This window comes from Suncus etruscus, chromosome 13 (genome assembly GCF_024139225.1).
Source record: "Suncus etruscus isolate mSunEtr1 chromosome 13, mSunEtr1.pri.cur, whole genome shotgun sequence".
NCBI lineage: Eukaryota > Metazoa > Chordata > Mammalia > Eulipotyphla > Soricidae > Suncus > Suncus etruscus.
The window spans coordinates 5,376,908-5,386,552 of NC_064860.1; the positions used below are offsets into that span (position 1 = coordinate 5,376,908).

The 9,645-nt window shown below is 38.3% G+C and overlaps 1 pseudogene; it reads right to left on the reverse strand.

Moving 5' to 3' along the window:
* Positions 1-3,973: 3,973 nt before the first annotated feature.
* On the reverse strand, positions 3,974-5,788 carry LOC126026296 (T-complex protein 1 subunit beta-like; annotated as a pseudogene).
* Positions 5,789-9,645: the final 3,857 nt, after the last annotated feature.

A 9,645-nucleotide genomic window follows, 5' to 3' on the forward strand; every position in this document is an offset into this window, starting at 1 on the left:
TGAGTCCTATTTGCCAGGGTTTTGTTGAGGATCTTTGCATCTGTGTTCATCAGAGATATTGGTCTGTAATTTTCTTTTTTCATAGCATCTCTGTCTGGTTTAGGTATCAAGGTGATGTTGGCTTCATAAAAGCTATTTGGAAGTGTTCTGCTTTTTTCAATTTCATGAAAGAGTCTTGCCAGGATTGGTAGTAGTTCCTCTTGGAAGGTTTGAAAGAATGGGCCTGGGCTTTTGATTTTGGGCAGACATTTGATTACTCTCTTAATTTCATCAATAGTGATGGGGTTGTTTAGATATGCTACATCCTCTTTATTTAACCTTGGGAGATTATAAGAGTCCAAAAATTTATCCATTTCTTCCAGGTTCACATTTTTAGTGGCATAGAGTTTCTCAAAGTAGTTTCTGATTACCCTTTGAATCTCTGCAATATCGGTAGTGATCTCCCCTTCTTCATTTCTAATATGAGTTATCAATTTTTTTCTCTCTCTTTCCTTGTTAGTTTTGCTAATGGTCTGTCAATCTTGTTTATTTTTTTGGAAAAACCAACTTCTGCTTTCATTGATCTTTTGGATTGTCTTTTTTTGGTTTCCAGTTCGTTGATTTATGCTCTCAGCTTTGTTATTTCCTTCTGTCTCCCTATTTTTGGGTTCTTTTGTACTAATTTTATGAGCTGTGTCATTAAGCTATTCAGTTAGGCCCCTTCTTTCTTCCTGATGTATGCTTGCAAAGCTATAAATTTTCCTCTCAGTACTACTTTTGCTGTGTCTCATAAACTCTGATAGTTTGTGTCTTTATTATTATTTGTTTCCAGGAAATTTTTTATTTCCTCTTTGATTTCATCTAGGACCCACTGGTTATTCAGTATGAGGCTGTTTAACTTCCAGGTGTTAAAGTTTTTTTTCTGTGTCCCTTTGGAATTCACATATAATTTAGAGCCTTGTGGTCGGTGAAGGTAGCCTGCAAAATTTCTATCCTCTTAATATTATGGAGGTATGCTTTATGTGCCAGCATGTAGTCTATCCTGGAGTATGTCTCATGTACTTTGGAGAAAAATGTGTATCCAGGTTTCTGGGGATGGAGTGTCCTATATATATCTACTAGGCCTCTTCCATTTCTCTTCTCAGGTCTAGTATATTCTTGTTGGGTTTCAGTCTGGTTGACCTATCAAGTGTTGACAAAGCTGTGTTGAGGTCCACCACAATTATTGTGTTGTTATTGATATTATTTTTTAGATTTGTCAACACTTCTATGAAATATTTTGCTGGCCCCTCATTCGGTGCATATATGTTTAGGAGAATGATTTCTTCCTGCTGTACATACCCCTTAATTAATACAAAATGTCCATCTTTGTTCCTTACAACTTTCCTGAGTATAAAGTTTGCATTATCTGATATTAGTATGGCCACTTAAAGGAAAAACTTAATCTTTTTAAATTTTCTTCACTCTCACTAAAATGTATGTTTTTAGGGATACTTTGTTTCATGTAAATTTCATGAAAATTCTTTGTAAATTCTTTCATGTAAATTTCATGTAAATTCTTTGTTTAATATAAATTTGAAAATGTATTAGTATAAAGTTATTCATGCTGCTAATTTTTAAAGTTTATATGCCTGTAAAAAAGAAAATTTTAAAAAAAGTTGTATCTATCGTTGTTGTAAGAAATTTTAAATTTTTAGTTTAGCTTGATTTCTTCCTTCTTTCTTTCCTTCCTTCTATCCTTCCTTCCCTCTTTTCTTTCTTCCCTTTTCTTTCTTTCTTTCTTTCTTTCTTTCTTTCTTTCTTTTTTTCTTTCTTTCTTTCTTTCTTTCTCTTTCTTTCTTTTTATCCTTTCTTTCTTTCTTTTTCTTTCTCTCGTTCTTTCTTTTTTCTTTTTCTTTCTTTCTTTCTTTCTTTCTTTCTTTCTTTCTTTCTTTCTTTCTTTCTTTCTTTCTTTCTTTCTCTCTCTCTTTCTTTCTTTTTTGCTTGCTTTCTTCCTTCCTTGCTTCCTTCCTTTTTTTTCTTTCTCTTTTCTCTTTATTTCCTTCCTTCTCTTTCTCCCTCCCTCCCTCCCTTCTTTTCTCTCTCTCCAGACATGCCAGCTCTCACAATTTATTCCTAACTCTGTGCTCTGGGATTACTTCTGGAAGACTCAGGGGAACATATGCCATGCCTGGGATCATTGTTGTGACAGTACCATGCAAGACAAGAATCTTACTCCAATATAGCTCAGGCCCTTCAATTTAGCTTTATTTATGGAATTGTTTATGTGTCACCACTTACACGTTTACACATATGCTCACACAATATCTCATATGTGTTATATAAAAAATAGTCAGGGAACAACAAATGGCCAAAAGCATTGAAACTGGACATTTTCTCTACTCACATTTTTTCTGGAGATTTTTTCTCAATTTAAGAAAACTGAGCTTTATGGGAGGGAAAAATGCTATGAAAGACCTGTGCAACATTGCTGGAGGAAAATGGACTTTGGGTGATGAGTGAAATGTTGAAATGATGTATGCTTAAATAAAAGATTAACTGTATTGTAAATAATACTCCCTTGATAAAAAAAAAAAGGATTAAAAATAGAGCCTGAGTGATAGCGCAGCAGGTAGGGTGTTTGCCTTGAACATAGCCAATCCAGGTTTGATCCCAGGATTCCATATGATCCTCTGTGCCTGCCAGAAGTAATTTCTGAGTATAGAGACCCCTGAGCTCAACTGAGTCTGGCCCAAAATCAACAACAGCAAGGAGATTAAATATATAGAAGTAATAAAATAAAAACTATTCTTTATGTTTTTGGAACCACACTCAGCAGTATCAGGGATAACTCTTGACTCTGTGCTCAGAGATTACCTGGCTATTTCAGTGGACCATATAGAGTGCTGTGGATCAAACGAGGTTTTCCACTTACAAATCAAGTGCCCTACTTGCTTTCCAATCACTTCTGCCCCAAGAAAGTCTTTTAAAATATTGCTACCATCCTCTTCTAGTGTTTTTCTCTGTAAGCATTTAATGTTATATTTTATTTCTTTTTTTTAAGTGCTCAATTTTTTATTTAAGATAGTATGGGAAATTAATTTTAAACCAACTGAATGTTGTGGAAAATAAAACAGCAAATAAATTACAACCAAGTTAAACATTCAATTAAATGTCCACACTTAGAATAAACAGTCACAGAAACCTGTTTTTTTTATAATATTTTTTATTTAAATACCTTTGGTACAAACATAATTGTGGTTGGATTTCAGTCGTATAAGATGACACCCCCCCCATCACCAGTGTAACATTCCCATCACCAATGACTCAAATATCCCTCCTCTCCTCCCCGCCCTCACCTGTACTCTAGAAAGGCTTTCTATTTCCCTCATATATTCTCATTGTTAGGATAGTTCGCAATGTAGTTATTTCTCTAACTAAACTCATCATTCTTTGTGGTGAGGTTCATGGATCGGCTGTAACGTCCAGCCCTCTCCTCTTTTGTCTCTGAAAATTGTTGAGACATGTCTTTCATTTTTCTTAAAACACATAAATGAGTGAGACCATTCTGCATCTTTGCCTTTCTCTCTGACTTATTTCACCAGCATAATAGATTCCATGTACATCCATGTATAGGAAAATGTCATGACTTCATCTCTCCTGACAGTTGCATAATATTCGATTGTGTATATGTACCACAGTTTCTTTAGCCATTCGTCTGTTGAAGGGCATCTTGGTTGTTTCCAGAGTCTTGCTATGGTAAATAGTGCTGCAATGAATATAGGTGTAAGGAAGGGGTTTTTGTATTGTATTTTCAAGCCGGAATGCCAAAGAACTGTGTCCGACCATGAAAACCGGCTATCTGCAGTATTCTCTAGAAAGGCAGGTCCCCTGGTTGTGATGTCAGGCTGTGCAAATCACAGTAACCTTTGATTGCTGTCTCCTCTAAGAGATTTTTCTCCACACACCATTTGCTATGATTGATTCAGAGTTTAATGGCATATGGAATGATTGATTAATAGAGGTGGTGATCAGGAACATACTTACATGGTGCTGCTTTGATGATTTTATCCACACACTGAATCACCTCTGCAGCTTCAGCTGCACTTAAAAGAATTTGTTTGTCATTTTACTTGGAAACTTTCTTGTTATTCCCAATACTGCCTTATCTCCAGTGGTGCCTTCCTTCATATTCAGTCCAACAGTATAGTATTGCTTTTGCTGTAGGCAGCTTGGAGTTGTGCCACGAAATCTGCAGTATCATAGCCTGTGTTGTCAGCTATGATAGTTGGCAACATTCTCAGTGCTTTAGCATCAGACTCCATTGCAACAGCTTCTTTCCCTGGGGTTTTACTGGCAAGTTCTGCCACAGCATGAGCCATCAGCATCTCAGAACAGCCTCCACCAAATAATGTTCTAATATCTTTCACGGTTTGAGCAAAAACACTGAGAGGATCATGAAAAGATATTTCTGCTTCATCTAAAATTTGCTGAGAAGCAAACACCACACAAAACAGTGGTACAAGTTTCACCAAGAGCTATCCCAGAAAAGTGAATGAGTTTATCTTCCCCAATCATGACTTCTTCAATAAGATCACAATCTCCAAGCTTCACTAATTCTGACTGATCAAAAGTAGAGGCAATTTCACCACCTGTCATAAGAGCCAGGCATTCCACACCATCAAAATATGCATGCTCAATAGCTATTAACACTAGCAGAGGCCGGAGAGATAGCATGGAGGTAAGGTGTTTGCCTTGCATGCAGAAGGTCAGTGGTTCAAATTCCGGCATCCCATATGGTCCCTGAGCCTGCCAGGAGTGATTTCTGAGCATACAGCCAGGAGTAACCCCTGAGTGCTGCCGGGTGTGACCCAAAAACCAAAACAAACAAACAAACAAAAAAACACTAGCAGCACCAATCAGTTGTTCAGGATAATTATAAATTAATTACCTGTTAATAAAGCAATTTATCCCATGCTTAAGAATACAAAATTTTCCTTCATTTTTTTCCTTTTCTGCGAGCTCTATTTCAGCAATCTTTGTGACAGAATCAACTTTTACCCAGGAACCAAATATCTCTATTTTGTCTGTATCCATATCAGTATTTGCAATAAGAATTTTAGTGTTTTCAACTCACTTTGTTTGATTTGCCCCAATTTTTTAATCTAATATGAAGCCTTCATCTAAGTAGAAATCTGCCAAGCTTCCTCTTATTTTCTTGATAACATGAATTGCCTCCAGCTTCCCAGAGCCTTTCAATCTGAGAACAGTTTCTATAGCTAACTTTGTAAAGTGGTCTTTGTAGTAAAAAGCTTTGAAAATAATGTTGTTCCCACAAAATTCATTAAATCCTGGCAAAACTTAATTTCATCAGAACCATTATCAACTGCAGAAGCCAACAGAGTCTTTTGTGCTGTCTTTATGGCTTCTCTCCAACCTGAAATGATGGTCTGTGGATGTATCTTTGTTTGCAATTAAAGTTTCTGCTTCCTGTAGGAATTATGCTGCTCAAACAGTAACAGAAGTTGTGCCATCACCAACTTTACCAATGTGAACTCTTCACATATCAACTTAAGCTGCTGGATTGTCATTGCCAATGCTTTTTTTGGGGGGAGGGGAATCATTGCACCATCATTGGTTACCATAAGAGAGGCACCTTGTCTAATGTTTAACAGAATTTTGTCCATGTCTTTCGATCCCAAGGTGCTCTTTTTATCAAACCTCCAATAGCAATGTCACCAATAAAAGAAGACAGGTGTGCTGCTTCTGCTCTCCATTCATCCGCTCTGGCCTTGATGATGTTAACAGGTGCAAGGGAAAGGGACTCCATGATTCTGCAGAATTGAACACCATTGCAGGTTCCCTCAACGGCTCAAGGGCTCAAGCCAAGACCAGAGGAAAGAGAAGCCAGAAGTGGTGACACACACCTTGTGCCTGGCCTGCAGGGCCACGACATGAGCTGCTCCGGTCTAGCGCCCTCTCGAGAAAGGGAGACAGGGTGCCTTATTTTATTTCTTAATTTAATCACAATTTCTGTCATGCTTTAAGACCTTAACTCTTCCTGCATTGAGAACTTTAGAAAGTTTCTGACAACTTCTCATAGATACTACACTGACAATAATCTTTAAATATTATATTCTCATGATAAAGGAAACATTTTGAGAGATTCCTGGTCTCAAAGCAGGAAATGTCTTTTGAAAACAAGACTTGTAAGATTTCCTCTATATTTTTGATTTTTAGGCCACATGAAGTGGTGCTCTGGGGTTACTTCTTGCTCAGCCCTCAGGAATCACTCCTGGCAGGCTTGAGGGACGATATGGGATGCCAGGAATTGAACTTCTGCCAGTTGAGTGTAAGTGTCCTACCCGCCTAGCTAGGAGTGTTTTGAACAACTTTTTAAATACTTTTGTAAAGTGTCACTGCTTTTCATCCATTTACTTCAGACATTTGTTGAGTATGGGGTAGGGCCAGTTCACACCTAGCAATGCTCAGGAATACTCATGACAGCTCAGGGATCAAGACCAAATGTGCTCAGGGGGGCATATATGATGCAGCCTGGTGCAAGGCAAGAACATTAATCTCTGTGTTATCTCTTTAAACCCTACACATGTTGATGTTTAAAAAACGTAAAATATTTATGCAATATCATACATAGGATTTGGTTTGTTCACCAAATGACTTGGAGATAGCCACCAATTTTATCTTTCTCTTTAATAGATCAGAAATCATGAGTCTCATTTTGCTTTGTACAAACAAAAAAATTCAGGATTTTCAGATATTGTCAGTTCCCTGAAATCAACCCAAGAAGGAAGTAAGGCCCAAAGTACTGAAAATACAGTTAATTTATGAGTTTTTTTATTCTATAAATATTTTTCAAACACATAAATTTTCAGGTGTAAAGTAATTATAAAATTTCTAGGAGATGGGGCCGGGGTGATAGCACATCATATAAGGCATTTGCTTTGAACACAGCTAACCAGGGTTTGATACCTAGTACCCCATATGGTCCCCCAAGCCTGCCAGGAATGATTTCTGAGCTCAGAATGAGGAGTAACCCTTGAGTACTGCTGGGTGTGGCCAAAACAACAACAACAACAACAAAATTTCTAAGATTAAGGTTCTATATTTTGTTCCTGTGCCACCGACAGACAGAGCACTGTTGGGGATAGGGAGAGAACAGAGAAAGCGGGGAGCCTCTAATGGTATTTAGGGGTCCCAGGACACCACCAGAGATTCTCAGCCAACGAAGCCTATGTGCCAATGATAAGGCCAAAGAATGTGGAACTGTGGAGACCTTTTGTTACCAGGGTTTCCCTGGTTACCCATACAGATCTGTGTGAGGGGAGAGGAAAAATCTTGGTGTCTGAGATACTTGGGACAACCATGTGGTACCAGGAGTTTGCCACGTTCTAACCATGAACCTGGGAGCTCTGTCTGGGCCCATCTCTCTTGCCTTTTGTTTCCTTAGTCTTCTGTGTGCTAGTGCTCTGTGGGGAATGATCTATATATCCTTCTAATGAGAGGAAGACTAGGTATCTACTATGAGCAATACTGGGCTCATTTAGGCTGAATGTAACAGCCCTTTGCCAAGACTCTGGGCAGACCCTCTGAGTTTCGTTCACAAACTCATAAGCTGATATAAACTCACTTACACTTCACACCATAGAGAAATTGTCTCCCCTGTCAGAAAAAATTCTCCTTTTCTATGGATCTGCATATCTTCTGGCACCAGACTTCTGACCTCCTCCTGATAGTGGAAAAAAAGCAAAAAGTAATGCCATGTTAAAAATTCCTAAATGGTGAAAACTTGGGTTTCTCTCCAAGTTTCTGTCCTCCCCTTCTCTCTCTGTGCCCATAGAAATGTGCCCTGCACTGACTTCTGCCCTGATTTTAATCAATGATATCCAGCTAGTTCTTGTTCCAGAAGTTTCTCAAAACCTTACTTTTTTTTTTTTTTTTTTTTTGGTTTTTGGGCCACACCCGGTAACGCTCAGGGGTTACTCCTGGCTATGAGCTCAGAAGTTGCTCCTGGCTTGGGGGACCATATGGGACACCGGGGGATCGAACCGCGGTCCGTCCAAGGCTAGCGCAGGGAAGGCAGGCACCTTACCTTTAGCGCCACCGCCCGGCCCCTCAAAACCTTACTTTTAAGAAGTCTAATTCAGTAGGGCTGTGAAGGAAAACATGTTGTAGACCTAAGAAACTCTCTAGAATCTCCAAGTATGTCATTAAAACCAATTTCAGGGACCTATAAAAAGTTGGAAGTTAATGTGTTTTAATCATATAGAAAAGTAATTTTCCTGCGCCCATGGTTTTAAATGATAATAGGAATATCAGGAGCTGGAGCAAAAGTAGAGCAGGTAGGACATTTGCTTTGCATGCAGCCGACCAGTTTCAATCCCTGGCATCCTCATGGACCCCCGAGCCTGAAAGGAGTAACACATGAGCACTCCTGAATGTGGTCCAAGAACTAATGGGGGAAAAAGAATATGTCTATATAACAGAAAAACAAGCATCTAGATTTGATTCATAAAAGTTTGCTTATTAATATTTTTCTTCCCTGCCAGAACTCTCATAAGCACTGGGATCCATTTTCTTTATTATTTTGTTTCACAGCCGTACCCAGAGGTGCTAGAGTGCTGGAATGGTGACTTCTCACAGTGCCTTGCTGGCGGGCATTAGAGAAGGTTACTGCAGCCATCTTCACAGGGATTACTCCAGGCTTTCCACATGCCTAACATGAACACTAGCCTATTGAACTGTCGCTCCAGCACAGCTCTGGAATTCTTATGGACTTCTTACAACTTAAAAAGACTATTCACACAGGAGGCCCAAAGCCACACAAATCATCTGTGGCACAAGATGTTTGTATTTTAAAGGCTGTTGAAGACTTCCAATAATTATGGCCTGCTTTTTTCTGTTTATGATAAGAAAACATCGATTTGTGCAAACGAATATCAAAATGGACTGTTTGACTTGTCATTCACACATATACACAAAATTCATCTCATTTCTATATCTATCTTGTAGCCAGAGCTTTACAAAATCTAAAGGTTTATTCTGTTGGCTTTGTTCATGTGTTTTGTTTTTATATATTCCACATATGAGATCATTGGTATTTATCTTTCTCCTGATTTACTTCATGGAACTTTCCAGTTACAAAAGTTGAGATCTTTGTCATATTTTTTTATATCTGAGCATTTTGTCATTGAGTATATGTCACGTTTTTCCACTCATTTTTCATTGGGAATTTGGGCTATTTCTTTATCTTGACCATAACAAAGAACATTGCAAGGAATAAAGGTGTGTGTCTGTCTTTCAAACTACTGTTTTCCTATTTTTGGATAGATACCTAGGGGAGGAATTATTGGTTCATACAGTAAATCCATCCCCCCACCTCCATTTTGCTTTGACTGTTGATGTTAAACAGTGCTCCCACACTTAGTTGTGTGTAATACTTATTATTGCCATACTGGGTGGGGATCACAATATAGTATTAGGGAACACACTAAGTTTCACAATTTTGCTGTCATTATTGTTATTTGATTTACATGTAACATGTAAGAAACATTAAATGTGTGGTCTTGTACAGGTACCATACCTCATCACCACCAAAGTGCCTAAGACCCTTTACCAATGTCTTTAGATGACTTCTAACCTGCTATTTCCTTTCTACTCCTTCACTCT